Source organism: Pleurodeles waltl, chromosome 1_2 (genome assembly GCF_031143425.1).
Source record: "Pleurodeles waltl isolate 20211129_DDA chromosome 1_2, aPleWal1.hap1.20221129, whole genome shotgun sequence".
In the NCBI taxonomy this organism is placed as follows: domain Eukaryota; kingdom Metazoa; phylum Chordata; class Amphibia; order Caudata; family Salamandridae; genus Pleurodeles; species Pleurodeles waltl.
In genome coordinates this window covers 1,270,835,776-1,270,852,062 of record NC_090437.1, presented here as the reverse complement: position 1 = coordinate 1,270,852,062, position 16,287 = coordinate 1,270,835,776, and positions in this window count along the sequence as shown.

Sequence of the window (16,287 nt, the reverse complement as noted above, 5' to 3'; positions counted from 1 at the left end):
GTCTGAGGGGTTGGCAGCAGCAGCAGCTGCAGAGAAACCCCAGGAAGGGCAGTCTAGCAGTACCAGGGTCTGTGCTACAGACCACTGGGATCATGGAATTGTACCAACAATGCCAGGATGGCATAGAGGGGGCAATTCCATGATCATAGACATGTTACATGGCCATATTCGGAGTTACCATGGTGAAGCTACATATAGGTAGTGACCTATATGTAGTGCACGCGTGTAATGGTGTCCCCGCACTCACAAAGTTCAGTGAATTGGCTCTGAACAATGTGGGGGCACCTTGGCTAGTGCCAGGGTGCCCTCACACTAAGTAACTTTGCACCTAACCTTTACCAGGTAAAGGTTAGACATATAGGTGACTTATAAGTTACTTAAGTGCAGTGTAAAATGGCTGTGAAATAACGTGGACGTTATTTCACTCAGGCTGCAGTGGCAGGCCTGTGTAAGAATTGTCAGAGTTCCCTATGGGTGGCAAAAGAAATGCTGCAGCCCATAGGGATCTCCTGGAACCCCAATACCCTGGGTACCTCAGTACCATATACTAGGGGATTATAAGGGTGTTCCAGTAAGCCAATGTAAATTGGTAAAAATGGTCACTAGCCTGTCAGTGACAATTTGGAAAGAAATGAGAGAGCATAACCACTGAGGTTCTGATTAGCAGAGCCTCAGTGAGACAGTTAGTCACTACACAGGTAACACATACAGGCACACTTATGAGCACTGGGGCCCTGGGTTACCAGGGTCCCAGTGACACATACAACTAAAACAACATATATACAGTGAAAAATGGGGGTAACATGCCAGGCAAGATGGTACTTTCCTACACAACCCCCCCCCAAACGAAGGACAATAAGACTAGCCATTACCTGATGAGTCTTCATTGTCTAAGTGGAAATATCTGGAGAGTCCATCTGCATTGGAGTGGCTACTCCCAGGTCTATGTTCCACTGTATAGTCCATTCCCTGTAGGGATATGGACCACCTCAACAATTTAGGATTTTCACCTTTCATTTGTTTTAGCCAAAGTAGAGGTTTGTGGTCTGTCTGAACAATGAAGTGAGTGCCAAACAGGTATGGCCTCAACTTCTTCAGAGCCCAGACCACAGCAAAGGCCTCCCTCTCAATGGCAGACCAACGCTTTTCTCTAGGGGTCAACCTTCTACTAATAAAAGCAACAGGTTGATCCTGGCCCTCAGAATTAAGTTGTGATAGGACTGCCCCTACTCCTAATTCAGATGCATCAGTTTGGACATAGAATTTTTTAGAGTAACAAGGGCTTTTCAGGACAGGTGCAGAGCACATGGCCTGCTTCAGCTCCTCAAAAGCTTTCTGACAGTTTGCTGTCCATAATACCTTTTTAGGCATTTTATTGGATGTGAGGTCATTAAGAGGGGCTGCAATGGAGCCATAGTTCTTAATGAACCTCCTGTAATACCCAGTGAGGCCTAGGAAGGCTCTCACCTGAGTCTGAGTGGTAGGGGGAATCCAATCAATAATAGTTTGGATTTTCCCCTGAAGTGGTGCAATCTGTTCCCCACCAACAAGGTGTCCCAGATAAACCACCTTACCCTGCCCTATCTGGCACTTTGAAGCCTTGATAGTGAGGCCTGCCTTTTGCAGGGCCTCCAAAACTTTCCAAAGGTGGACCAGGTGATCATCCCAGCTGGAGCTAAAGACAGCTATATCATCCAAATATGCTGCACTGAAAGCTTCCAGCCCTTGCAGGACTGTGTTCACCAACCTCTGAAAAGTGGCAGGTGCATTTTTCAAACCAAAAGGCATTACAGTAAACTGGTAATGTCCTCCAATGGTAGAAAATGCAGTCTTAGGTTTAGCATCTTCTGACATTTTGATCTGCCAATACCCTGCAGTCAAATCAAAAGTGCTTAGATACTTGGCAGATGCCAGTGTATCTATTAGCTCATCTGCCCTGGGTATAGGGTGAGCATCTGTTTTGGTTACCAAGTTGAGACCTCTATAGTCTACACAAAACCTCATTTCCTTCTTTCCATCTTTAGAATTGGGTTTTGGTACCAGTACCACAGGAGAAGCCCATGGACTGTCAGAGTGATCAACCACTCCTAGTTCCAACATCTTCTGAACTTCTTGCTTTATGCAGTCCCTGACATGGTCAGGCTGCCTATAGATCTTACTTTTGACAGGTAAACTGTCTCCAGTATCTATAGTGTGCTCACACCAAGAAGTGGTGCCTGGCACAATGGAGAAGAGTTCTGAAAATTGTCCTAGGAGATTTATGCAATTATCTTTCTGCTCAGCAGTAAGACAATCAGCCAAAACTACACCTTCCACAAGAGCATCTTGTTCTGTGGAAGAGAAGAGATCAGGTAGAGGATCACTGTCTTCTTCCTGTCCCTCATCTGTTGCCATGAGCAGGGTGAGATCAGCCCTGTCATAGTAGGGTTTCAGGCGGTTGACATGGAGCACCCTAAGGGGACTCCTGGCAGTGCCTAAGTCAACCAAGTAGGTGACTTCACCCTTCTTTTCAACAATTGTGTGTGGACCACTCCATTTATCTTGGAGTGCTCTTGGGGCCACAGGCTCCAAGACCCACACTTTCTGCCCTGGTTGGTACTGAACCAAAACAGCCTTCTGATCATGCCATTGCTTCTGGAGCTCTTGGCTGGCCTGAAGGTTTTTACTGGCCTTTTTCATGTACTCAGCCATCCTTGATCTGAGGCCAAGTACATAGTCCACAATATCCTGCTTAGGAGCTTTTAAAGGTTGTTCCCAACCCTCCTTTACAAGTGTGAGTGGACCCCTAACAGGGTGTCCAAAAAGAAGTTCAAAGGGGCTGAAGCCCACTCCTTTCTGGGGTACCTCCCTGTAGGCAAAAAGGAGGCATGGTAGAAGGATATCCCATCTCCTGCGGAGTTTTTCAGGGAGTCCCATAATCATGCCTTTGAGAGTTTTATTAAATCTCTCCACCAGTCCATTTGTTTGTGGATGATAGGGTGTTGTGAATTTGTAAGTTACACCACACTCCTTCCACATGGCCTTTAAGTATGCAGACATGAAATTGCTTCCTCTGTCTGATACTACTTCCTTTGGGAAGCCCACCCTGGAAAATATTCCCAGGAGGGCCTTTGCCACTGCAGGAGCTGTAGTGGTCCTTAAAGGAATAGCTTCAGGATATCTTGTGGCATGGTCCACTACCACCAAGATAAATCTATTGCCTGAAGCAGTAGGAGGGTCAAGGGGGCCAACTATGTCAACCCCTACCCTTTCAAAGGGAACCCCAACCACAGGCAGTGGGATAAGGGGTGCCTTTGGAGTGCCACCTGTCTTGCCACTGGCTTGACAGGTTTCACAGGACTTACAAAATTCTTTTGTGTCCTCAGACATCCTAGGCCAATGAAACAGTGGTACCAATCTGTCCCAAGTTTTCATTTGACCCAGGTGCCCAGCTAAGGGAATGTCATGTGCCAGTGTTAGGAGGAACTTTCTGTACTCCTGAGGAATCACTAATCTCCTGGCAGCTCCAGGTTTAGGATCCCTATTCTCAGTGTACAAGAGGTTGTCCTCCCAGTAAACTCTGTGTGAGTCACTGACATCCCCATTAGCCTGTTTGACAGCTTGCTGTCTGAGACCCTCTAATGTGGGACAGGTTTGCTGTGCCACACTCAGCTCCTCTCTGGCAGGCCCCCCTTCACCCAAAAGCTCAGCAGTGTCTGCTTCCAGCTCCTCTGGTGTAGGTTCTGCACAGGGAGGGAATTCTTCTTCCTCAGAAGTAGAATCCACTGTAGAGGGAGGGATAGTAGGAAGTGGTTTGCTTCTACTAGCCCTAGCTTTAGGGAGCACTTGGTCCATTGTTCCAGGATCCAAGCTTCCCTGTCCTTTTTGCTTTTTGGCCTGAGCCCTTGTCAAAGCAAAAATATGCCCTGGGATGCCCAGCATTGCTGCATGGGCCTCCAACTCCACATCTGACCAAGCTGATGTCTCCAAATCGTTCCCTAATAGACAGTCTACAGGTAAATCTGAAGCTACCACAACTTTCTTTGGACCAGATACCCCCCCCCAGTTGAGATTTACAACAGCCATGGGGTGGCTTTGTGTTATGTTGTGAGCATCGGTTACTTGGTACTGGTGTCCAAGTATGTGTTGTTCAGGGTGCACCAGTTTCTCAATCACCATTGTGACACTGGCACCTGTGTCCCTGTAGGCCTGGACCTCAACACCATTTATTAGGGTTAGTTGCTTGTACTTCTCCAAGTTATGGGGGCAAGCAACCAAAGTGGCTAAGTCAATAGCCCCTTCAGAGACTAAAGTAGCCTCTGTGGTCTCCCTAATCAGACCAACCCCAACTAAATTACCAAAAGTGAGCCCAGCTACTCCCTTGGATTGGCTATTAGTAGGTTTTCTCCCACCACCACTGCTATTAGTAGGGACACTAGGTGTAGCAGTAGGGGTTGTAGTGGTAGGAGCTGTGGTGCCTTTCTTTGGACAACTGGGATCTGTTGTCCAATGGCCTTTTATTTTACATAAATAGCACCATGGTTTCTTTTCCTTGTTCTGATTAAAGGAGGATTTGGGCCCACCACCCCCACCAGAGTGTTTTTGTGGGCCTGATGAAGACTCATTTTTAGATTTGTCCCCACCCTTGTCAGAAGACTTACCATCCTTCTTTGTGTTGCCATCTTTGTCACCCCCTGTATGAACTTTTCTGTTCACTCTTGTTCTGACCCATTTGTCTGCCTTCTTTCCCAATTCTTGGGGAGAGGTCAGATCAGAGTCCACCAAGTACTGGTGCAACAAATCAGACACACAATTATTAAGAATATGCTCTCTCAGGATCAAGTTATACAGGCTGTCATAATCAGTAACTTTACTGCCATGTAACCACCCCTCCAAGGCCTTCACTGCCTGGTCAATGAAATCAACCCAGTCTTGTGAAGACTCCTTTTTGGTATCTCTGAACTTTATCCTGTACTGTTCAGTGGTTAAGCCATAACCATCCAGGAGTGCATTCTTAAGAACTTGGAAATTGTTAGCATCATTTTCTTTTACAGTAAGGAGCCTATCCCTACCTTTTCCAGTAAATGATAGCCATAGGATAGCGGCCCACTGCTTTTGAGGGACATCCTGTACAGCACAGGCCCTCTCAAGTGCAGCAAACCACTTGTTAATGTCATCCCCCTCCTTGTAAGGGGGAACTATCTTATGCAGATTCCTGGAATCATGCTCTTTTGCAGGATGACTATGGGGAATACTGCTGCTGCCACCATGGGTATCTAAACCCATTTTCTGTCTTTCCCTCTCTATTTCTAAAGACTGTCTATCCAAATCCAGCTGTTGCTTCTTGAGCTTCAGTCTGGTTTGCTCCACTCTCAATCTATTGAGCTCCCTTTCTAACAATCTGTCATCAGGGTGGGTGGGAGGGACATTTCTAGATACAGAGGTATGATGGGAATGAACAGAAGGAGACCTGTCCCTTACAGAGGGCACCCTAACAGCTTGGCTACCAGTATAATGTGAGAGCACATCATCAGTATGATGTGATTCAACCTCTGTACCAACTATGCTAGACTGTCTAGTAATGGGCAGGCTGAGAAGTTTCTTTCCTGAACCTTTTCCTGGGGGAGTCCCTGGATCAGATTGAGAACCATTAGCTACTTTTTCTACAGATTGGGCACTTATGGCCTTATCCTGTACTCTAAGCATATTAATTAACAGTTCTAAGGAAGGATTCTTCCCTACACTCAAACCTCTCTCTATGCAGAGACTCCTTGCTCCTTTCCAGCTAAGGTGATCATATGCAAGTTTGGACAGTTCAACTTTTTGGGTTGTGCCAGACATTTTTAGAGAGAGTTAAAGTGATAGACAAAGAGAAAAAAGTTTTCAGAACTTTTTGGAAAGACAGAAAAAACTTTTTTTAACTTTTAAGAACTTTTTGAAAGTTTAGAAGTACTTTTCAGCACTTAGAAAAGAGTGAAAAGAGGAAATGCAAAACTTTTTGGCTATGTGTATATACACTGACCTTGTTTTGTATATTTTTCTCTTATGAAAAGTACAATGACAAGAGTGGTAAGTAGTCTCAAAGCACTTATCCCACCGCTGCACAACCAATGTAGGAGGCTGGACTGGCTTGTAGTGAGTACCAAGGGGTACTTGCACCTTGCACCAGGCCCAGTTATCCCTTATTAGTGTATAGGGTGTCTAGCAGCTTAGGCTGATAGATAATGGTAGCTTAGCAAAGCAGCTCAGGCTGAACTAGGAGACGTGTGAAGCTACTACAGTACCACTTAGTGTCATATGCACAATATCATAAGAAAACACAATACACAGTTATACTAAAAATAAAGGTACTTTATTTTTATGACAATATGCCAAAGTATCTTAGAGTGTACCCTCAGTGAGAGGATAGGAAATATACACAAGATATATATACACAATAGCAAAAATATGCAGTATAGTCTTAGAAAACAGTGCAAACAATGTATAGTTACAATAGGATGCAATGGGGAAACATAGGGATAGGGGCAACACAAACCATATACTCCAGAAGTGGAATGCGAACCACGAATGGACCCCAAACCTATGTGACCTTGTAGAGGGTCGCTGGGACTATTAGAAAATAGTGAGAGTTAGAAAAATAACCCTCCCCAAGACCCTGAAAAGTAAGTGCAAAGTGCACTAAAGTTCCCCTAAGGACAAAATAGTCGTGTTAGAGGGAAAATGCAAAGAAAACACAAATCAGCAATGCAACAACGATGAATTCCTGACTGAGGGTACCTGTGGAACAAGGGGACCAAGTCCAAAAGTCACAAGCAGCTCGGAGATGGGCAGATGCCCAAGAAATGCCAGCGGTTGGTGCAAAGAAGCTCTTACTAGGCGGAAGAACTGTGAATACTGCAGGAACGACAAGGGCTAGAGGCTTCCCCTTTGGAGGATGGATCCCCCACGCCTTGGAGAGTCGTGCAGAAGTGTTTTCCCGCCGGATGGACGCCAACAAGCCTTGCTACACGCAAATCGTGCGTTTGGCGTTTTTGGACGCTGCTGGGGCCCAGGAGGGACCAGGAGGTCGCAAATTGGACCTGCAGAGAGAGGGGACGTCGAGCAAGACAAAGAGCCCTCACTGAAGCAGGTAGCACCCGGAGAAGTGCCAGAAACAGGCACTACGAGGATGCGTGAAACGGTGCTCGCCGAAGTTGCACAAAGGAGTCCCACGTCGCCGGAGACCAACTTAGAAAGTCGTGCAATGCAGGTTAGAGTGCCGTGGACCCAGGCTTGGCTGTGCACACAGGATTTCCGCCGGAAGTGCACAGGGGCCGGAGAAGCTTGCAAAGTCGTGGTTCCCAGCAATGCAGCCCAGCGAGGTGAGGCAAGGACTTACCTCCACCAAACTTGGGCTGAAGAGTCACTGGACGGTGGGGGTCACTTGGACGGTGTCGCTGGATTCGAGGGACCTCGCTCGTCGTGCTGAGAGGAGACCCAAGGGACCGGAGATGCAGCTTTTTGGTGCCTGCGGTAGCAGGGGGAAGATTCCGTCGACCCACGGGAGATTTCTTCGGAGCTTCTGGTGCAGAGAGGAGGCAGACTACCCCCACAGCATGCACAAGCAGGAAAACAGTCGAGAAGGCGGCAGGATCAGCGTTACAGAGTTGCAGTAGTCGTCTTTGCTACTATGTTGCAGGTTTGCAGGCTTCCAGCGCGGTCAGCGGTCGATTCCTTATCAGAAGGTGAAGAGGGAGATGCAGAGGAACTCGGCTGAGCTCATGCATTCGTTATCTAAAGTTTCCCCAGAGACAGAGACCCTAAATAGCCAGAAAAGAGGGTTTGGCTACCTAGGAGAGAGGAAAGGCTACTAACACCTGAAGGAGCCTATCACAAGGAGTCTCTGACGTCACCTGGTGGCACTGGCCACTCAGAGCAGTCCAGTGTGCCAGCAGCACCTCTGTTTCCAAGATGGCAGAGGTCTGGAGCACACTGGAGGAGCTCTGGACACCTCCCAGGGGAGGTGCAGGTCAGGGGAGTGGTCACTCCCCTTTCCTTTGTCCAGTTTCGCGCCAGAGCAGGGGCTAAGGGGTCCCTGAACCGGTGTAGACTGGCTTATGCAGAATTGGGCACCTCTGTGCCCAACAAAGCATTTCCAGAGGCTGGGGGAGGCTACTCCTCCCCTGCCTTCACACCATTTTCCAAAGGGAGAGGGTGTCACACCCTCTCTCAGAGGAAGTTCTTTGTTCTGCCATCCTGGGCCAGGCCTGGCTGGACCCCAGGAGGGCAGATGCCTGTCTGAGGGGTTGGCAGCAGCAGCAGCTGCAGAGAAACCCCAGGAAGGGCAGTCTGGCAGTACCAGGGTCTGTGCTACAGACCACTGGGATCATGGAATTGTACCAACAATGCCAGGATGGCATAGAGGGGGCAATTCCATGATCATAGACATGTTACATGGCCATATTCGGAGTTACCATGGTGAAGCTACATATAGGTAGTGACCTATATGTAGTGCACGCGTGTAATGGTGTCCCCGCACTCACAAAGTTCAGTGAATTGGCTCTGAACAATGTGGGGGCACCTTGGCTAGTGCCAGGGTGCCCTCACACTAAGTAACTTTGCACCTAACCTTTACCAGGTAAAGGTTAGACATATAGGTGACTTATAAGTTACTTAAGTGCAGTGTAAAATGGCTGTGAAATAACGTGGACGTTATTTCACTCAGGCTGCAGTGGCAGGCCTGTGTAAGAATTGTCAGAGTTCCCTATGGGTGGCAAAAGAAATGCTGCAGCCCATAGGGATCTCCTGGAACCCCAATACCCTGGGTACCTCAGTACCATATACTAGGGGATTATAAGGGTGTTCCAGTAAGCCAATGTAAATTGGTAAAAATGGTCACTAGCCTGTCAGTGACAATTTGGAAAGAAATGAGAGAGCATAACCACTGAGGTTCTGATTAGCAGAGCCTCAGTGAGACAGTTAGTCACTACACAGGTAACACATACAGGCACACTTATGAGCACTGGGGCCCTGGGTTACCAGGGTCCCAGTGACACATACAACTAAAACAACATATATACAGTGAAAAATGGGGGTAACATGCCAGGCAAGATGGTACTTTCCTACAATGACTTATTGCACAAATACTTTACACATTGCCTTCTAAGTTAAGCCTGACTGCTCGTGCCAAGCTACCAGAGGGTGGGCACAGGATAATCTTGGATAGTGTGTGACTTACCCTGACTAGAGTGAGGGCTTTTGCTTGGACAGAGGGTAACCTGACTGCCAACCAAAAACCCCATTTCTAACAGAGGGGAGGAGTGGTCACTTACACCTGAAAGGGCTGGGCCTGTCCTCACACAATGCCGTCTCCGACCCCCTGGTGAGTGTTTGGGGCCTGGCCTGGGAAGGGCAGGATTTCACATTCAAAAGAGACTTTACTTTGACGTAGGCCTACTTCAAAGGAGAAATTGGGTATAAGAAGGGCACCCAAAACCACAGACTTTAGACCACTTCTGGAAACAAGAGGAACCTCTGCCTGGAGAAGAGCAGAATAGCTGAGGAAGAGGAGCTGCTCTGCCTGTGACTGTGCTTTGTGGAGCAATCCTGCAGTTGCTGCTTCTGCCAGAGTAAGAGGGCAAAGACTGGTCTTTGTGTGCCTTCCATCTTGTGAAGAAATCTCCAAGGGCTTGATTTAGAGCTTGCCTCCTGTTGTTTGAAGTCTCAGGGACAGCAAAGACTTCTCTCTGCCAGCACCTGGAGTCTCTGGAGAGACTCCTGCTCTGACAAGTGGTGCCCTATCCAGTTCCTGGGCCCCTGGAAGGAAAGCTGGTGGAAATCCAAGAAAACTGACTTCGGACGACTTCGGACTAACGCCGCTGCCGAATCAGATGAAGCCGCCTGCAACCGACTCCGTGATCTTCGCTGGAACACGACGATCTTCACAGGCCCGACACCACTGCAGCCCTGCTGAAGTCCGCAACTCCGTGGAAGTCGCCGCACCACGTCGTGACCGATGCCGCTCAAAGTGCACGGATTCAAAGTTTTGCACCGACACCGCGATCCCCGACTTCGCGCATCGACTCGTTTTCACTCTTCACCAAAGGTACTGTACTTGGGGGTCTATGCGACTCCGTGTCCGGAGCCGCTGGTGTCGGCTTGTTGGGAACGACTCCGTCACGACGCCGTGTTAACACCTCACCGAAGCATTTTGTGTTTCTAAGCGCTATTTTTTAGTTTAATCTTTAAAAATTCAGAACTTGACTTTTGTATGACGGAATTTTGTCGTTTTGGTCTTGTTTTGTTTAGATAAATATTTCCTATTTCCCTAAACTGGTGTTGTGTCATTTTGTAGTGTTTTCATTGAGTTACTGTGTGTGTTGGTACAAATACCTTACACCTAGCACTCTGAAGTTAAGCCTACTGCTCTGCCAAGCTACCAAGGGGGTAAGCAGGGGTTAGCTGAGGGTAATTCTCTTTTACCCTGACTATAGTGAGGGTCCTTGCTTGAACAGGGGGTAACCTGACTGTCAACCAAAGACCCCATTTCTAACAGGCACCACACAGGGAACACATACAGGGCACATACTATGAGCACTGGGGTCCTGCCTGGCAGGATCCCAGTGACACAGGGGTTAAACATACATACATACAGTGAAAATGGGGGTAACATGCTAGGCCAGATGGTACTTTCCTACACATGTGAAGTGCACACATGACCTAGGGGCATGTGTGCGCTACATGTCATTTTTAAAAACACATTTATAATGCATTTTTAAAGGTTGCACAGGCTTACCACCAAATTAGATTTGGTGGTAATAGCATTTCGCAGTTAGGAAATGCTTGATACATGTGCTTTGGAAATCACAAATAGGAATTCCCTATTTGCGATTTCCTATTTAGAGAATCGCAATTTGCGATTCTCTAAATGGAGTAGCAATTTCTGGGAATCGCTATTTTAGCGATTCCTTGTAATTGCATTGCAAATGTCTTTCATAAATCTTGAAAGGCATTCTTGTATTCGCAAATGGTCAAAATTTGCGATTTGCACCGTTTGCGAATGCAAAGTCCTTTGATAGTCCTAAGTTAGGGTAGAAAGCCATTTGCTACAGGGATGGGACTTCTTCGCCAAAAAAAACATTTCTGGGTAGCAGACAGTGGTCCAGGGGACCTATGACAACTATCTCAACAAACATTTTTTTTTTAAATCTGCTGAACCCAGCTAGCCTCCATCCCTCTGATGACATCCAATAAGAGTAAGATGCAATTTATGACCTATGAATTAATATCCAAGAAGTAGGTCGGGCAATTACCCACTCCAAACGGGAATTTTGCAAATAGAGCTTTTAGTACATAGATTGGTTGTCAGATTTCCACATGAGCTCAAAAATACCTGGCACAATTTGCACTCAGGGTTTTCTGACCAGTGTTTTGTACATCAGGCCAAACAGAATGGCAGAAGGTGACAAATTCTGTCAATGCATTGGGGAGGAGGCACACTCCACAGGGGTTATTTCTTTTTAAAAAGTGATAAGATGAAAGGATGCTGGTGAAAGAGAACTTCTCCAGGATTCAGCTGGCACACATTTTCCTGGAAGGGCACCTGAATCATGTCTTTGTCTGTCCACCGTCAAGAAGGCTGTCTGCTCTACAATTCAACCTCTTCTGTTATATGGGCAGTCCCTTTAAGACAACACTAATGTTGTGCCAGGTAGCATTCTAAACTCCTTTCTCTCACAAAAAACAAATCTTCAAATAGTCACCCAATTCTGCCGCCATATCTGTATTGTTACATACACATCAAATATTTACCCCTCAAAAACACTCACTAGCACATACCCTATAAAAACCTAGTTGTTTTAAGTATAGAATATACTTATTTTATTTTTTTCTATTCTCTTGTCATAAATTCACTCTTTTAAGTAGATTGACCACTTCGGTTAGGACAGAAGTCAATGCAAGTGCACCAAGACAACACATCTTGCAGGTCTAGTAACGCAGTCTGGATACACACACAGTAATGCACTTATGCTAACAACATCACATCCACACTCTAAGAAATTTCTAACATTTGGTTCGTTAAACTCTAATACTATAATTTACAATGCATTCTTTAATGACTTAGAATTGTATTCAAATCTGACCTTGACCTTTTATTATTGAATGGTTACATATGCATTATTTTTTTATTTTTAAGGCCCTCTGTTGTTGTCACATCCACTATATGCCATATTTACTTTTGCTCCTAGCACTGCACCAAACCCAATCTGGCTCCACAGGATACACAGAAGGTAGAGACTGATTGGTTAAATACAGGGGTGGCTCCTCCGCTAAGGTGGAAGAGTGCCACCCCACTGGATTGTGGGGAAAGGAAAAATAAAATGATAATAACGCTATGATATTATAATTTTATTTTTCCTAGGAGAAGGGGTGGGGCATGGCTGGGCTGGAGGGAGTGTGACAGAGGAGGACTATGTGCACCACAAAGTGTGCATTTCTGCTGGCCGGTCGTGTTGAGCCAGCCAAACAGACACGTACACTTTGCATGTTCTCTACCAGGCTGTATTGCACAGGTGTGTGGAGAACATTCCCAGGCTCCCACTCCCAGACTAAGCGACAAACCAGGCCGCTCAGACTAATCACAATGCTGCTGTCATGCTGGTGACCACATGGTTACCCCACAGGTAAGCATTGTTTTTTCTTTTCTTTTTTTCACCCCGACCCAATCCTGTCCTGCCCCGCCACCCCCATTGAGAGGCAGCCGCTACTGGTTAAATATCTGCTTTTTTGTCTTTGGGGTCTAACCTCTTTATTTGGCACTTACAGGGTAGCAGTATGTGTTGTCACACATCCCTCTTTGCACCCTGGTTAATATGTAATGCAACTGCTTAATATGGTATAGATTGTCTGATAAAGTTGCCATTAGGCTTGCCATTTTAACATAACATATCTGTTAGGCCTTGACTTAAATTGCAAGAGAATAATCTTTTGGGGTCTCAAACTTTGTATTTAAAATCACAATATCAACTTCATGTAAGAAATAGATTGGTATGCACTACTATGTATGTCTCTCCCTACTGCCAGCCTCTGTCATACATCAGCACCTAGGCCCGTATTTATACTTTTTGACGCTAAACTGCGCCAACGCAGTTTTGCGTCAAAAAAATTTGCGCCGGCTAACGCCATTCTGAAGCGCCATGCGGGCGCCGTATTTATTGAATGACGTTAGCCGGCGTTAGCCGACCGGCGCTGCCTGGTGTGCGTGGAAAAAAACCACGTACACCAGGCAGCGCCGGCGTTGGGGAAAATGGCGTATGGGCGTCTTAAAATGGGGCAAGTCAGGTTGAGTAAAAAAAATCGACTTAACCTGATTTGCGCCATTTTTTTACGACGCCCATCCCCCATTGAAATGACTCCTGTCTTAGTAAAGACAGGAGTCATGCCCCCTTGCCCAATGGCCATGCCCAGGGGACTTCTGTCCCCTGGGCATGGTCATTGGGCATTGTGGCATGTAAGGGGGCACAAATCAGGCCCCCCTATGCCAAAAAAAAATATAAAAAAAATATATATATACTTACCTGAACTTACCTGAATGTCCCTGGGATGGGTCCCTCCATCCTTGGGTGTCCTCCTGGGGTGGGCAAGGGTGGCAGGGGGGGTCCCTGGGGGCATGGGGGGGGCACCTCTGGGCCCACAGGTCCCTTAACGCCTGCCCTGACCCAGGCTTTAAAATCCGGCGCTAAAGCGGGTTTTTTAGACCTGCCCACTCCCGGGCGTGATTTTTGCCCGGGAGTATAAATCCCACGCACATGCCTCGGAGTCGATTTTTTAGACGGGAACGCCTCCCTTGCATCTCATTAACGCAAGGAAGGTGTTCACGCCAAAAAATGACGCTAACTCCATGAACTTTGGCGCTAGATGCGTCTAACGCCAAAGTATAAATATGGAGTTAGTTTTGCGTCGAAATTGCGTCGAAAAAAACGACGCAATTTCGGCGCAAACGGAGTATAAATATGCCCCCTAGTGTTCAATCTGCATACATCAACAACAATGACATTAGGGGACATCCTGACAGCAGCAATTACCATCCATTGGCCAGATAAGTCTGGAAGTATCTGAGGTTAAATTTGCATCTCATTAGTCCTGTTATTAACTTATTTTTCATAGTAATGTTTCCTGGCCTTGGCTCTCTTTGCAAGGCCACCCTCAAATGTTTGCCTTCACCTCTCCTGTTTTCAGAGCCAGTTTTGGTTGATGTTTAGGGCTATGTGCCCTTTACATTGCTAACCAGTGGTAAAGTGCTTGTGTTCTCTCTTTTAAATATGATAGAATTGGCTTACACCCGATTGGTGCATTTAATTTACTTATAGGTCCCTAGTAGAATGATACAAAATGTACCCAGGGCCTGTAAATTAGATACCTGAGGGCCTCAACCCCTTATTGTGCCAACCCTCTAAGTAGCCCTTTATAACATGTTTCAGGACTATCATTACAGCCTGTGAGCAGTTTTAAACTGCCAATTAGAGCCTTCAAAATAAACCTTTTGCCAGGCCTAAACTTACTTTTTTCATACATATATTAGTCACCCATAAAGTAGGCCCTAAACAGCCCATATGGCAGAGTGCATTGTATTTAAAAAAAAGTTAGATATGCATTTCAAATTTTTGCTTGTCCTGGTGGAGTTTTGCTTGGGTGATTGTAATGAACCAGGCCCGAGTAGACCCTAGCAGCCACATGCAGAGGTCAAGCGTCCCCGGTTAGAGAAAAAGACCCAAGTGGGTCTGTCAAGGGATTTCGAACAGCAAAGTGAAATCAAATAGATGTTTCTAGATTCTGGGTCACTCCACTAGATGTCGATAACTTAGAGGGCCTTTACTTTATGCAGTTGCTTAGAAGATTTTCGGAATTCAGCAGATTAGTCCAAGAAATCGACTTTTAAAAAGTTCAATTACAAGCCATTGATAGGCACTGCATCATTGATGTCAGTAGTCTTTGAACATGCATAATATTTCATTCAGTCCAGACATAGAATGCAACATCTCCTTGCTAGCATAATGGAAAGTTTCATTCATATTATAGACACAGAGGTAAGGATTATCACATCCAATTGCTAGTAATTTGTAACACCCGTCCTAGTGTAAAGAAACGACACAAAAATATTCGGTAAAGGTTTCTATAGTATACAGTTATAGAATGTGTATTCAATGTAGACTACTATTGCATTTGCTAGAGATATGGTAGGCCATAGGCAATTAAATGCTAAGGATGACAGGACTAGAACAGAAGCAGGATTTTTAAATATGTTGGGAAATGTTGCATGGTTGAAGGCTAATTACAGCAAGATTGAGGAAGTAATATTTTCTTGAAGACTGTTATGTTGGCATTGCTTAAACATGATTGGCTGTCATATGCTATCTTTCTCAAAGAATCATGATTCCCTTGATTTATGTTACTGATTTGTTTTCTATGATGATTACTGAGAAATAAATGATGAAAGAAAATGAATAATCCTGCCTCCATATCCCTAATGAAATTGAAGCTTTCCTTTACAATAGGTATTATTATTTTACTTATGTAAAAGGAGGTACTGCAAAGTCTATTCATGACAATGGCACTAGATCACAATGACCAGCGGTGGCTGCTGCAAATGTCAAGGGAGGGTGGGTTGGGGGAGGACGGGGGTGGGGTGGCAACAAAACAAATATCCGTTCTCATCACTGCCCCCTCCTGCCTCCTCCACCTCCTACCGCTTCACTTCTCTTCTGGTGTCAAAGCATTCACTGATATACCAGAATGAAAGCAGCATCAGGATTGGTCTCAGAGTCTTGGACTGCTGCTTCGACAACAAAGCACCGGGGGTCTGTGCCGTTGCACCAGCCCAGCTGTTCAACACAGCTGGATTGGAAAAACCCTAAGTGTGCATGTGTGTTTGGTCGGCCTGAGGCAGCCAGTTAAACACACATGCGCACTTAGATTCACTCTCTCCTCTACCCCACGCCCTAGCCCCATCATACACAAGCTGGCTGAGCCAGCAGATTAAAAATAAAACCATAGTAAGCTATTGTTTTATTTTTTATCTGCTGGCTCTTAGCCAGGGGAGCGGCACTCCTCTGCCATTGCAGAGGAGCCGCCCTTGACAATGATTTATTATTAATGCTGGACCTATGCTTTAATGGCACATTTAACTCACAAATTAGTGCCAGGTATATATTAGCATCATGTGATTGTTTACTAATGCTGGGTGTTTCATCATGTTAACATTGTTTAAGCTATTATCTCCCATGAGCAAGTCCTTACCGAAACTGTGCCGCTCTTCTGGGAGCACCGCCA